The sequence below is a fragment of the Rhinolophus sinicus genome, chromosome 3, assembly GCF_057876585.1.
Source record: "Rhinolophus sinicus isolate RSI-liver-muscle chromosome 3, RSI-T2T, whole genome shotgun sequence".
NCBI lineage: Eukaryota > Metazoa > Chordata > Mammalia > Chiroptera > Rhinolophidae > Rhinolophus > Rhinolophus sinicus.
Window position 1 is genome coordinate 46,401,949 of NC_142503.1, and position 15,021 is coordinate 46,416,969.

At 44.8% G+C, this 15,021-nt stretch overlaps 1 long non-coding RNA gene across 8 annotated transcripts in view; it reads right to left on the reverse strand.

Moving 5' to 3' along the window:
- LOC109445605 (uncharacterized) overlaps positions 1-15,021 on the reverse strand; it is a 34,733-nt gene that overhangs the window by 4,990 nt on the left and 14,722 nt on the right. For 2 of the 8 annotated variants that reach the window (XR_016020634.1, XR_016020635.1), the window contains 5 exons: positions 12,168-12,238; positions 9,508-10,570; positions 8,396-8,469; positions 6,441-6,569; positions 4,941-5,041 (listed from right to left, as the gene is read on the reverse strand). This is a non-coding gene — a long non-coding RNA (uncharacterized LOC109445605). Of the gene's footprint in view, positions 1-4,940; positions 5,042-6,440; positions 6,570-8,395; positions 8,470-9,066; positions 10,571-12,167; positions 12,417-15,021 lie in introns of those variants that run through there. The other 6 variants (XR_012495095.2, XR_012495093.2, XR_016020636.1 and 3 more) reach the window with 6 other exon arrangements.

The following is a 15,021-nucleotide window of genomic DNA, read 5'->3' on the forward strand; positions in this document are numbered from 1 at the left end:
CATCAATGATGAAAGAGCAGTTGCACTGACTTTGATGATACTTTTTCAAAGTTAACATTCCCAACATTACCCAACACATTATTCTTGACAAAAAAATACTTAATATGACTTTCATGAAAACTCCTCATCTAATGAACAGTTTATAGAGCATACAGACGATGAAGGAATACATTACACCATACTTTGAGAAAATAACTAGATGACTCGAGAATTTGGGGAATTCAATAAGAGGACTGGGTTGGACTCTTGAAAGAGTCTATGTCATGGGGGGAAACGGACAGAGGTACTGTTCTGGAACAAGGGTCACCAAACTATGACCTGCCGGGGACTTGTCTATTCTAGTAAATAAAATTTGATGGGAACACAGTCATGCTTGTTAGCTGAAATATTGTCTATTGTTGCTTTTGTGCTACGAAGACATAGTTGACAGACTGCCACTGAAAAATCGTGATAGGCAAACCTAAAGTATTTACTATCTTGCCCTTTCAGAAAAAGGTTGCATCCAGATTTGGTGAAAACAAAGCTATAAAAGATATTAAGATAACTGGGGAATTTGGATATGGTCTGGCTATTAGATAATATTATAGAATGATTGCTAAGAGTCTTCAGTGTGATAATGCTATTGTGATTGGGTAGAAGCAGGTCCTTATTCTTAGGAGATGTGTGCTGAAGAATTTAGGATTGAAATGTCATGATGTCTGCAACTTCCTTTCAAATGGTTCATTAAGAACGAAACTATGTGCACAAATACACACAGAGGTGAAACAAATCTGGCAGATATTAATAATTGTTGAAGAAAGTGGAGAGTATATAGATTTTCTTTGTACTTTGAACTTCTCTGACTTTTCAATATTTCCCATCAACTTTCCATAATAATACAGTCATCATCATCATCATCACCGTAACTATTATTATTGGAAGAAAAGTTAATATTGAGGTATTATAGCTTACCCCGAAGTCTACAAATTCTTCCTAAGGACACTTATGAAGACACAGCTACAGGTATAATTTTCTCCAAATTCTTCTAAGCCTGTGCTTTTGAACAGAACCCCAGGAACAAAGAGTGTTATCTTGTTGCAGCTGTGCTGACCTCTGTCTCCTTGGCTGCTCGCTGAGGCACAGAGTGTCTCAAAATGCGCTATGTCAGGAATACCAGGTCTGGGGCCACTTCTCCACTGCCCTTGGTAGGAGGGAGGTGAATGGTTAGCCACCTTGCATTGTTGAAGCGATCTCTGAGTCTGCCCAGGTCGCTCCCTGGCTGAGTTCTGCTTGCCAGGCTAAAAGTCTCACAGCAAAGGCACAGGAAAAACAAGGCCCAGGTAGCCCTGTTTGCTAAAGAGTGAAAACCCGGTTTACTTGGGCACCTCACAGAAGGCTACATTTTTGCATTAAAATGTCTTCCCTGAGAGCTCAAACTCACTGATACCCTGAGACACTTTCCAGAGCCCGGGGCAGGTGAGGTCTTGGAGATGATGAGGGAAGGGTAAGAAAACCTCAGCACTTCCTTAGTAAGGGGCACTTTTAGCAAGTCGGGGGCGGAGCCAGTGAAGGGAGGAGACTTAGAGTCTGAGAAGGGAGGAGTGACATGGTGAGGTCCAAACCTTGAAAGGGGAGGGGACTGAGTTCAAAATGCACCTACGGTAGACAGTGTGAGATGTTACAGAAACGTCCAAGATTAAGGGCTAAAGCAAAGTTCAATAGACATGGTTGCTCGTGGGCTTGGGCATCAGGGCCAGAGTAATTTCTTGAAGGAAAGGTGGAGGAAATGGAGGTACAGGTGCAAACTATTTTTCAAGAAGTTTGGTGCAACACTGGAATGGTTGTGGAAGACGGCGTGAAGCAGGGACAGGAATGGGTTTTTAGTGTTTGGAGACCTGAGTGTGCTTGAGACACACAGAGAGTCTAGGACAGGGAGTTAAGAGCAAAGAGAATGGGATGAGGTCATAACCCACACAGTTTAGCAAGAAGAGACTTCTCTGAGATGGAGGGAAAGAAAGAGGAGGGCAAAGAGATGGCGGTGTTTTGGAGTCCTGGGTAAGTACCAGAGCTACCCAGCCAGTTTTTCCACTACAGATTCTACTTTCACATCTTTAGAAATAAGAATGACTGTAGTTAATACTGCTGTACTGCATACTTGAAAGTTGCTGAGAGATGTTCTCATCACAAGAAAAAATATTTTGTAACTGTATATGGTGACGGATATTATCTGGACTTACTGTGGTGATCATTCTGTAATATATGAGGTCTGACAATTAAGTTCGTGAACTCATCCTAAAAAAAGTGCTATGTACCTCATTGCTGAATATCACTATGGTCACCTTCAAAGTACTCCCCTTGGGAGGCTATGCACTGATGCCAGCAACTAGTCCACCCTTCAAAGCAATTTTGAAACTCTTTTTCTGGAATGGCCATCAGAGTTTTTGTCTTATTACCCTTGATGTCCTGAATGTCATCAAAATGTCTTCATTTCAATTATTTCCTTTTTCTTTGGGTAAAGAAAGAAGTCATTGGGGGCTAGATCAGGTGAGTAGGGAGGGTGTTTTAATACAGTTATTTGTTTACTGGCTAAAAACTCCCTCACAGACAGTGCTGTGTGAGCTGGTGCATTGTCGTGATGCAAGAGCCATGAATTGTTGGCGAAAAGTTCAGGTCGTCTAACTTTTTCACGCAGCCTTTTCAGCACTTCCAAATGGTAAACTTGGTTAACTGTTTGTCCAGTTGGTACAAATTAATAACGAATAATCCCTCTGATATCAGAAAAGGTTAGCAACATCATTGCAACAAGTTCTCGAATTTAATTGTCAGATGTCGTATACAAATATCAAATCATTACATTGTACACCTGAAACTAATATGGTAACTATACCTCAACAAGAAAAAATAAGAACCTCATTTTATGTATTGATGTAGATTTAGGCTTACTTCTAATCAGGAAGAGAAATCAGAAGGGAGAGAGGGGAATAAAGAAAAGGACAGATGTCTTGGGAGTCTGAGATGATGAGGGAAGTCAAGCCACGAGGTGATTGCAAGGCATGGAAAAAGTGGCAAAGCAGAGAAAGATACAAAGAAGAAATCACATAAAAACCCAAGACATGGATAGTTAGGGCACACACAGAGAACTCTCATGGGAAAGCAGACTCAGAGTGTCCCTCTGGCTGAATCATTGACTTTCACAGGACAACACACTCTTTTAGAGTCTTTTTAGTTTGTTGTGCTTTCTTGCATCTCTCAGGAGAAGTCACATGGCCTATAGCCATTATAGCCAACTCTAGTATTTCAGTCCTATACATTTGTTTGAGAAATGTTTCTAACTTGACGGGGATCCATTCTTGTTGAGAAGAGACTGACAAAGAAGGCACATCAGATTTTGTTTTATAAACATTCACATCCTATGTGTGAAGCATTGTCTTAGTGCCCCTACAGATATAAAACTGAATAAAAGAAGCTCTGTCTCTGAGGCAAAATGGTTCGGGACGTAGGCTGTGAAGTGGGTGGTAGCAGGGAGCCTGAGCTCAGGGGTTGTGGCTCCAGGCTCAAAGGCAGAAGTCCAAGCTACGGTAGGTTGAGGCTCAGAGGTAGTGATTACCTGGAGGAAGGGGCTGTAAAGTAGATACCAGACTGGGCTTTTTCTGCCTGAAGATGGTGCCATCTTAAGGCTAAAGAGGGCAAGCAGGGCTTTTGTCATTCTTACGGCAGGTCCCTGTGGTGGCTGCCAAAGATAACACTTCATGGTTTTGCTATCAGTGTTTGGGGCTATAACTGAAGGGCATACTTCCAGAAATATACAAATAAGGGAAATAATATTTCCTTCTGAGAGTTAACCTAAAAAACAAATCAACTCAGCACATATTGGAGAGAACAGAGACTCCAGAGATTGGAAAGCCTGAGTGAATTACTGAAGGAGACAGGATAGCTGTAGGGAAGGAGTCCCAGAGAGCAGTTTCCAGGCTCTCGGCCTCACATGGAAAAGGTGCTGGGTCGGGTCGTAGATGGCCATCAGCTGTAATCAGATAGCCATCCACTGTGGCTGGGTGGCCATCAGCTCTTACCGGTTAGCCATTAGCCACTAATATAACTGCCATGGCTATGCTGGCAAGGGGGTTGGTTGGCAGTGAAGCTGACAGTGGATTGCGGCTAGCAAGTGCGGTTAGCAAACGGATGGCTGATTGCCCATCATGTTGATCCTACTTCCTGTGTCTCGCCCAGCTGCCAGCAAGACTAGGATGTAGGAAGACTCCCCTGTTGGGGTACTGGCGGATGTTTGCTTTTGTGTCTCAACCAGCCGCCATCAAGAATATAGTGGTATGACTCCCCTATCTATGGCTCCGTTGTTCTTTCTTTTTGGCCTCACCATATCCTGCGTTCTTGTGCGGGGAGCGGGAGCTGAGTCCCTGCATTACAATAGTTCCTAGGTATTCCAGAGAACAGACATGAATCCCCAGGAGTGTGTGCCTTTACATGTTGTTCCCTCTGCTGGAACGCCCTTCTTGCATCCTCTAGTTACCAAAATGCTACCGTTGGAGGCTGTTGAAATGCTACCACCCCATGTACTTTTCTTTCCTGCTCTTCTCAGTCAAAATCAACACTCCTTTCTCTACACAGTAAAATATGTATTTAATGTTGTTGTCATTCATATTTTATTCTATCTTGGAGTAGAGTTTATGTTACACGTGGGTCCTCCCTACTCCAATATAAACTCCTTGACCAAAGGAACTGGATCTTATTCCACACTCTTTGCATATTATGGGCCAATAAATGTTAAATGAAAGACTGAGTGAATTAATGAATATGGGTAACCCCTTGACTATGTGTTGAAAGCTTTGGAAGCCAATACCAGCTCAGCACTTTATTAGAAAGAATGCACTCTTACTAGTAGCCAATCACATAAAATCACACATAGATTTCAATCCCTTAGTGCACAAAAATTGTTATTTACTTACCCTAGGAGAAGTCTGTCCTATGTTGGGATCCCCAGAAACAGCCTTAGACAGGGGATTCTTGTCCGTGTGGTATGTTGAGAAAGTGCTCTCAGGAGAAAAGCCTTCAAGAAAGAAGCAGGGAGGGGGGCGCAGGACGCTAAGCCAGGACGCAGCTCAGCTGGAGCCCAGTGCCAGCCTGCGCCCACAGAGTACTGGAGCATGAGTTGTGCCACCGAGTTAGTACTCTGTGAAGCAAGGAGGCTGGCCTGTTGTACCCCTATGTCAGCTTGACTCTGGTTGGGGGTTTTCTTGGGGGTGGGTGTACTCCTCTGGGAGAAAAGGCTCCCATTGGCCGAGGGCAGTTCTCTGGATTTGGGACAGCTGTGAGCCATTAGCAGCCCAGCTGGAGCATGGTCACCAGGGTTTGGGTAAGGAAATCCAGGCCGGGATTCTCAGTTCATTTAGCACTCCTCTCTGATGGTCCACAGGAGCTCTCCTCCTCTAGTCTCCCTGTCTCGTCCCTATTTTCTCCCTCTCAGCCAGCCCTACAGGGTCCCAGTTCCAGCCAACTGGTTCCACGAGTGGTGCCACTGTAAGGGCCACAGGGAATTCATGCAGCTGGTGACCCCATATGGCTCAGGTTAAGTTCTATGGAGAGGCACACCCACAGAGAAACAAACATTTCATCCACTAATACTATTCACCTTTCCCAGTGTAACTCTGAAGTGTCCTTCAGCTAAAACAGATCTTTCCCAGCAGTGGTGAGGAGGATGGGGAGTGCAGGGAACAAAGGATGCCAGCAAATTTCTACTGTCACCCATGTAAAGATGCTACTTAGAACTTCCTCTACTGCAACCGTGTGACACTGGCTAGGGTTCAATCTAAGCTGCTATAACAAACAGACCCCAACGTGTTCATTGAACAAGACAGATGTGTATTTGTCTCTCACAAAACAGCCTGGAGATAGGCAGCTGTGGGTTAGAGAGGTGGCTCTGTTCTACGAGATGCTCCAGGGACCAGGGACAAGAACGAATCTGTACTGTCACATTATTATCCTCAATATGAAGCTTCATCGCACAGGCTGTGAAAGTTGCCTCAGCTCTTACTGCCGTATCTGCACTGCAGCCAGGGAAGGGGGAAAGGGTCAGAGGGGCTCACTTCTTTTATATGTTTAGTTGTTTGTTCATTCATATTGTGGTAAAATACACATAACATAAAACTTACCATTTTGACCATTTTAAGTGTACAGTTCAGTGACATTAAGTATATTCACATTGTTGTGCAACTGTCACCACTGTCCATCTATAGACCTTTGTTTATTTCTTTTAAGGGCATTATCCAGAAGTGGCATATATCATTCCACTCACTTCCCACTAGCCAGAAATTAGTCATATGGCTACACTTATGTGAAAGGGAGATTGGGAAGAAATGTATTCTCTATCCAGGCAATTATGTGCCCAGCTGAAACTCGAAACTTCCCTCGATAAAGGAAAATGTGCAGGCCTAATCTCCCCACTCTACCTTCTTCTATCCTCTGTTCCTTTGAGTCTCTGTTCCTTTGCCCATTTGTACAGTCTTGTGTTTGGTCTATTGTCTGTATGCTCGTCGTGCATCTGCTGGCATCAAGGCTGGTGCCTGGGGTTCTGATGCCTAGAAAACAGAGAAAACAGCTGCTTTTAATCGCTGGTAGTGGGCCATGAATTTTCCTGAAAGGTTGAGTTGAGATCAATTCTTGTGAATAAAAATAATTTTCTTTAACTTATTTGAAATACCTGCTTATATAAAAGAATATTTTTATAAATCATTTGGTGAAACAAGTAATTGTTTTTAAGATATCAGCCACTCTAATCTGGCTTTCATGTAAACGTGGAGTCAATTCCTAGCTTGGTGTGGGGCTGCCTACTGCACTTAGCTGGGTCCTTTTGGTCCTGCTACGGCAGCCATGATTCTGAAGAGAGATCAGGCCACAGGTTTTTATCACTTCTCAAGGCCAGCTGCTCCTGGTATCTACTGCTGTATAAAAATCACCCCCAAACTTAGTGGCTTAAAGCAACAACAATCATCTTGTTATCTCCTATAAACTATGGGTCTATGGTTTCGGAATCAAGGGAGGGCTTAGCTGGTCACTTCTAGCTCAAGGTCTCTGAAGCAGTTGTAATCACATACTGGCTGGAGTTGGAAGAGAGGAGGGCTGAAGCATCTGGAAGCTGGCCAAGCATCTCTCACCTCATGTAGCCTTAGGACATCTCCATGTGGAACTGCTAGGAGTTCCTCACACCGTGGCTGCCCCAGGCAGTCAGACAGCTCACATGGTGACTAAAGGCATCCAGAGCGAGTGCTCCAGTGAACAATGCAAGGTGTGTTTGATGACAGCCTCAGAGGCCACACAGCGTTCCTTCTACTGTACTCTACGAGATAGTCGCAAAAGCCCACCAGTTCAATGGTAGAGGAAGTAGACCCCACCTCTTAATGAGAGCAGTGTCAAAGTAACCATGTAAGAAGAGAATGAGCAATGTTGTCACGGCTATCTTTGGGAAAATCAATCTGCCACACCAGCTTTGGCTGATTAAGAGCTTCATGAGCTCCAGAAGATGTGAGGTGGGAGTCCATAAGAATTCTTCTTGGGTGTTCCAACTTGAAATTTGTAGGTGTCCTAGATTTTGCTTATTTCTTTTTAATTTGAAAGATAAGCAACACTGGTCTGGAGAGAACTAGTTTTAATACAGAAGAGTCTTCTGCTATAGCAGTCTCCTTGGCAAGGAAAGCAGAAGCAGCAGCAACAGCAAACAGAAGCATCTGGAAAGAGTCTCCACAAGGATCTGCAATTGGCCACGGTGGTTTTCAAGGAAGAAGCTACTGGAAGTCAGTTTTCCTAAAATATAATTGGTGTCCTCTACTTGCTCATCGTTTCTGCTCTTAAGTTTTGTTTACATGTGACTAACTTAACCATGGCAGCTCCTCAACTCTCCTTTCTACATCATGGCACTTCCGGTTCAGCCAATGGCCTCCATCTTTTAGTCTCCCAGTTTCTAATAGAGAATCTGATTTCCCAAGCTGTGGTTTTCAACCTGGCCACACAGGTCACAAGTCCCTTCCTGATAGAGTGACCAACTTGTCCTCGTTGCCTCTGTACTTTTCCAGTGTTAGCACTGAAAGTCATGCATCCTGGAAACCCCCTCAGTCCCAGGCAAACCAACATGGTTGGCCACTCTGCCCCCTATCTGTGGAAGGGCTGCTCTTGTATCAGATGCCCACCTCAAGAGGAGGAAGGCTGGGTCAGCTGGTATCCAGCAGGCCCACTATCTTTGAGCAGCATGGGTCGCTTCTCTGAGGAGTTGGGCCATCAGTGATCAACCTCTCTAGTTAAAACTATACCTGGAAGAATTTCTCATTAGAAGGGAAGGAATGAGGTATTGTAAGTATATGTGAAGCAGTTTGATGTAGTAGAAAGAGCAGTGCAGCAGGAGTCAAAATACCTGGTTTCTGCCACTGAGTGGCAATAAAACCCCAGAGCCAAAGAATTCATCTTCCAGAGCCTCAGTTTCCCCACCTGTAAAATGAAAGAATTAAACTAGGGCTTGTTTCCTTTCTTGCCTTTTATTTTGGAATTTCATTCTAGAGAGTAGAATTACTCCTATTCCTCAAGACAAGGTCTGCTATTATCATTGTTAGAGGAAGTTTCTGCCCTTCCTTCAGCTCCCCTCTCTCACCCTCCTACCCTTCCTCCTCACTTCCTGCTTTTACTAAGTACCATTTAAAAATTATCTCCATGGGTGCTAGGTGTTGGTCTGTAAGGCTCCTTCCATGGTAACATATTATGGTATGAACATTGTTTAATATTGCAGAATGCTCTGTTATCCAGAGTTCTAGCTACCTGGAATCAAATTATTGGTGGGCTTTCTAGAGTGGCAGAGAGGAGAAGAAAGAAAGTATCTTTAATCACCCCCCCCCCAATTGTATAACTTTGGTCTGCACGAAGCAGACCAAATGAATTAATATGTAGACCATGTTAATGGGGAATAAATGAAGTGTTGGATGGCAAGAGCAGTTATGAATGCGTCTTTGGGCCTCTGACTCTCTGAACTATGAAGCCTTCCCCAAACTTCCCAGATCTGCGGTCCTATGAGCTCTCACTGGAGGAACTTACCTTCTGCATGAAACTGGTGGACATTTTTCTAGGGGAGGTGGGAAGAAGGGTTTCCTGGCTCTGGCTCTTGTTTCATCAAGTACAGAAAAGTATGGCAGATGCCTAAGACCTCCGCCAGAGGTGGACCTCAAATAATGCGTAAATCTGTAAGTTCTAACTCTTCTTCCCCAGGCAGAAGAGGACCCAGCCAGCGTTCCACCCAGAGAGTTCCTGTGGTTATTAGTGGTTATTAGCAGAGCTGAGCTGCTCTCCTGGTGGCATTGAGGCTAAAGGAGCCATGTGGTGTCTGGGAATGGGCTGCAGGTGGGGAGCAGCTGTGGGGATTGGCCCCTCATGTTACTGCCTGCCTACGCCTGGTAGAATGGATTCCATTTCAGGCAGCAGCGATTCACACTGGGTGGCCTTGGCCTTCCCTCCCACGTCAGTGCCACCGAAAACTACCCAGAAGGCTGAGAATAGCGTAGCTCCCCTTGGAAGAAACAGGCCCTGCTGAACGGCATCTCTTCTCTCCCAGGCTTGCTGCTCAACGAGGTCTTAGTCTCCATTCAGGTCTCTCAGCAAACTCAGGCAAGATCCTGGAAAGTTTGTAGTGGGTGGCCACGTAGTGTAGTCACAGCGGGAACCTGCCCCTGTGGAGAACAACCTTGAGCCATATCCCCCCGATGAATAAGCAACAATGAGCGGACAGAACCATAATTGCAGGAGAGATATGCGAGCCCAGGGAAAGTTTTTAAAGTCAAGCATGAACATTAGTTAAATGAGCTTGCCTATAGTTAATTTTTCCTCCCTATCATAATAAAATACACTCTCATTGGCAGAGATTTAAGATGCTAATAAGACATGCAATGCACGAAGTAGCATGTAGGTCCACGGCACAGGCGCAGGGAAGGACCCACCTCAACATGCTTTGGGGAGGGAAAAAAGAAAGAGGAAGGAGTAGCCCCGAACCCCAAGAGCCCATGAAGCCGCTGTGCCTGTAAACCTCAGGGAGCCGCATCCATGCTTCCCTGGAGAGTGCTCCCTTGGTGCACAAAGCTTTCACTTTAATAAACCTTTCTCTCTGCAAAGCTGTTTTGCCCACTCTCTTGGTTTCTAGTCTGACAGCGGCAAGGACCCCTGCACCTGTAACAGGTTGGTGAAGCCCGTGAAGTTATGGTGGGCGTGAGTGGAGGGGGGCTTTAGGTTCCCCCAAGTGGCACACTTTCTCACTTGGTCTTTATACAAAGGTATCTCTTGGCTCTATTCCAGGCCTTAACTATTTCTGCTCCTTTGAAGATGCAAAACAACGACAACAAAATACGAAAAATAAAATAAGCATATAAACACATGCGCGCGCGCACACACGGCCTACTGTTTGTAGCCCTCTCTCCACATCTTGGCTGATTCTGCATTAAAATATGTGGTTTCCATCTTGTGTTCCTTTAGTTCCTCAGAGGAGGGGATAAATGCAGTTACACACTTTATGTAAGTGTCTTCCTTTGCAGTGATAGGACTTCAGTTGACCCTAAGAATCAGAGAAAGTTCACCTTGGCCTTCATGCCTCATAGTCATCCTCAGTATCCATGCAATGGATTCAGGGCCTCCTGACAAGGGCCTGGGTGCTCCAGCCCTACCAGGGACCCTCCTCAAGTAGCCAAGGAGAAAGCTTAAAGAAACAGAGCAAATAAAATAATTATAGCTAATACTCACTGAGCTTACTATGCTATGTGCTCTCTCTGTATTATCTCACTTGATCTTCATATTCTTATGAAGGAGGCTCTCTCTGTATAAGGAGGCACTATTATTTTTATAAATGAGGAAACTCTGGCTCAAAGAGTCAAAGCAGCAACCCAGCTACACAGCTAGTAATTGGTAGAGCCAGGATTTGATCGCAGGAAAGATTTCAAAGCCTGAGCTGTCAACCACCACATATGTGTAAACACACACACACACAATGGTGCGTACATGTACCCTTTGGTTTATACAGTGTAATCATTTGTATAGTACTCACAGGATCATAGGTGGTTGGGAGTGGAAACCGCCCTGGAGATCTCCTACCTAACTCCTTCCCCTACTTTGGATTTCCACAAAAAAGAACACTGGGGACTTGCCTTAGAGAAATAGCTCTCGATTGAGCAAGCATCAGAATCACCCGGTTAAAACACAGATCTCTGGACCCAAAGCACAGAGCATCTAATTCAGTAGGTCTGGGGTGAGACTCCAAATTTGCACTTCTGACCCAGTCCCAGGGGATGCTGATGGTCCTGGGACCTCACCGTGAGAACCACTGCAGTGGAGTCAGTTGGATGTGTTAAGGCCCATAAGACCCACTGCAGTTACGTAAACTGTTTCAGCAGTGCTGATGAAGCCCAGACAAACACATTCCCAGTAGGGTCATTCTTATCTGAGTCACTTGTTCTTCAATAGCTCTCTTTGGCTCTCAGCAACAGAATAGAATGCGGTGGGCGGAACGCTAAAAAAGCCCTCCTCCAAAAAAAGATCCCATATCCCTTAGTCTCCCAGAACCTGCGAATGTGATAAGAATATCATTCCTGTGAGTGTCTTATATTATATGGCACAGCTGACCTTAGAAAGGGATTCTATGGGTGGGTATAATTTAATCACATGGGTCCTTAAAAGCAGCGCACGTTCTATGGCTGTCGCAGCAGAAGAATAGGGAAGAAGAAGATAGAATGGGAAGGCAAGGAGATGTGAAGTCTGGGGATGACTAGACGTTCTACAGCTGCTTTGAAGGTGGAGAAGGCCACAGAGAAGGAAAGTAGGTCATGCTAGAAGCAGAAGTAACCTCTGGCAAGGAAACAGGCCCTCACTCCTGCATCTACACGGGGATGAATGTGCCAGCAACCTGAGTGAGCCTGGGAACAAATTCTCCCCTAGAGCCTCCAGGTAAGACTGATGTCTGACCTACAGAACTAACTGTGAGCTACTAAATCAGGGCCATTGTAAGCCTCTGTTTGTGCTTATGCCACAGTAGAAATCAAATGCACAAGTACAAAAATATCTGAGTTCCAAAGGGAACTACTGCCCAACACAGACCCCCACGCCCCACCTCCCCATCCAGAAGATCCTCAGACCACAAGCTCGGCCCCCGGGAAGCTCACCTTGTTGTTTGCGGAAAACGTCAGTGACTGTGACCTAAATTCCAACTCCATCAAGGTAACATTCATTTTAGCTGGAAAACAAAAAGCTAAAGGTTATCCAAGAGAACACCTGGAGAACCACCTGCCACAGCAACCCTCTGCAGACACAGCCTGGCTCAAGACCACAGGCAGAGAACACTGGTCAGCGAGCATGTGTCCTTCATGGAAGAGCAGTTTGAAAACAGTTTAAGAAAACAGATTGTCCTCCTGCACTGCTACGCAGTCAGATAACATAATTTCCTGTTGCTGAGATTAATCATCTATAGAATTGGTTAGATGATTACCACCTGGTTATTGGGAAGCTCAAGCAAGAGGCTGGGATAAATGTGCAGAATCCATACAGCAATGATCCCCACCCCCTCCAATATTCTTGTAACAAAGTAAAATGTGTGGGGACAGTTTTGGTTTTCAACATCACCATGGTATAGCTATGATTGCACAGCTATGGCTCAAGCACCATGGCTTTTTATTGTAAAAGGTGAATATAACTATCTGTCACCATAATCAGACACAATTCAAGTAAATGAAACAGGTTAGCAGTGGGTAATCCCTATTGAGATTTCCTCCAAACAGCCTCCTCCGACTAACCTATAGACACCCCACACTCATTAAAGTGCAGATTCATCTTTCAGGGTTGAGGTTACACATCTGGTCCATTCAGAACACTTAGCTATGCATCAATCCTCTCTTCACAAGTCCTATGGGGGTGCAGTCGAGTAGCATATGTGGTCTTGTTCATGTTCCCTGCAAGTCTGCGACCTTGGCCCTCTGAAGGCACAGAGCTGGTCAGGGCATGGCTTTCAGACCCTAGCCACCCCTCCACATGACAGTGCCTGCTTTTGCTGCTCTAGCCCTAACGACCAGCCATGTCATGTTGGAAGTACCTGCCTTGTGTGGGACATCAGGGCCAGTCTAGCTCCTGGATTTCTGAGGAGGGTCAGGAGCTGTGCTTTCTGATCCCCTTTTCCTCTCATAGCTATAGGATGCAGAATTGAGCCCACGGACCAGTTGCCTTGAGAACCCAATAATGCCCTCCAGACCTTTTCTGACTGTGTTGATTTTCTCATGATTGTGGGATGATGGGGGCCAGTGACAGGGTCCTACGGTGCTGAGCAGAGCCGCCTGCCCCCTTCCTACTGTTTCTTTCTTCTACCCCCACCCTTTCTACTGTGTCTCCCCCTCCCACAGTGAGCCGGGTGTTAGGGAAGCCAAACAGTGTCATTTCTACCCAAATGTTTGGGAAGAAATTCTTTCTGAATTTTGGAAATGTTGAATGGTTTTGAGACACATTATTTGAAAATGTAATTAGCAGACTGCTGTTTTTTCACGTTGCTCAAGCTCATGGCTTTGTTTTATTTTATTTTGCTTTTTATGTGCTGTGAGTGGTTGAAATATGTGGTACTTTTTGTTACTAGAGAACTGGTGGTATTTCATCTGTGGTCAAATCAAAGTGAATATGGCCCAGACTGCTGTGAAAACAGATTATACGGCAGGATCACGGTCTGAGCAGCTGGATGTTTGAAAGATGAACTTGTCACTTTACCAAACTTTTTGAAAAAGGCATTTGATCACACACATCACACACACACACACACACACACACACACACACACACGCGCGCGCATACATATCTTCCACAAAGCAATTTACTTCCCACCATGATGTATTCTATCAAATGTTTTGCGAATATACGACCATGCTAGTTGCACTTCCCACAAAAATTCTCTGATAAGCTCTGAAAACCTTTTTGTGGTTTTAGTGTCACTTTTCATTCATTCATCTCTTTGAACTGTAATCATTTCAAAATTACAATTTTTAACTCGGAATGTGGATTGGTGGTTAAAAACAGGAGGTTTGATGTATAAGTCTGAAAAACAGTGAAAATATACAAGAAACTCAGGAAAATTCAGAAGTGGACATTATTGATGACCGTGACAGAGTAGGTCTCATCAAGAACTTGCCAGCAAATAAGAATGAGGTTATTAACCAAGCATGAGTGAATGAGGATACGGTATGGTTGAACTAAAATCTTGGGACACACTTGGATGTCCACATGGACAAAAAGGAAAACCGCATCACAGACTCAACAGTGAAAAGTCCATATTCCTTTGTGGAAGACTGTATTTTCCAGTGAGCAGCAATATCTCCTATCGCACATGTTCTTCTTTACAGTGACCTTGATATTCTTCCCATAGAGAGGAAGAATCGAATTCCCTTCCTTTTGTATCTGGGTTGGCTTAGTGACTTGCTTGAGCAATAGAATGAAACGGGGCAGACCACTCTGATTGCAACACACTCCATCCTTGCTGCTCCAGGACACGCCCAGGAAGATAAATTGCAGGGTCATCTGCTTGCCTTTCCATCCGGTCAGCAGTGAACTTGGCGATTACAGGTTTTGTCCTGTAGTAGGGAGAGGCATTTCGGTGGGGGAAGAGTCCCTCAGTCTCCCGGGAGCACTTGGAATCAACTTGGAGGAGGGTGTCCAAAGAATCCTGATGGCAAGAGCCACCTGGCGCACTTATCCTCCCTTGGAAATTTGGTTCTGTTGCTCTGAGTTTTGAGCTCAGATTGTGCCTTTTAAAAAAGGGGCCTGGATGATTTTTATCATCAGGGAAATTTGGGAAGCCCTGACTTAGGGCAAGAGGGCAACTCTTTTCCTTCTGCTCGATGCTGTGAAAGGGACCTGATATAATATTTAACCACGGAACACAGATGTCTGTTTGCACAAGATCTGTCTGGGAAAAAAGAAGGCGACTATTCTGTGGGGGCAGAAATTTGTGGGGTTGCTTTGAAGAAGCTCTGTAGTTACGAATGA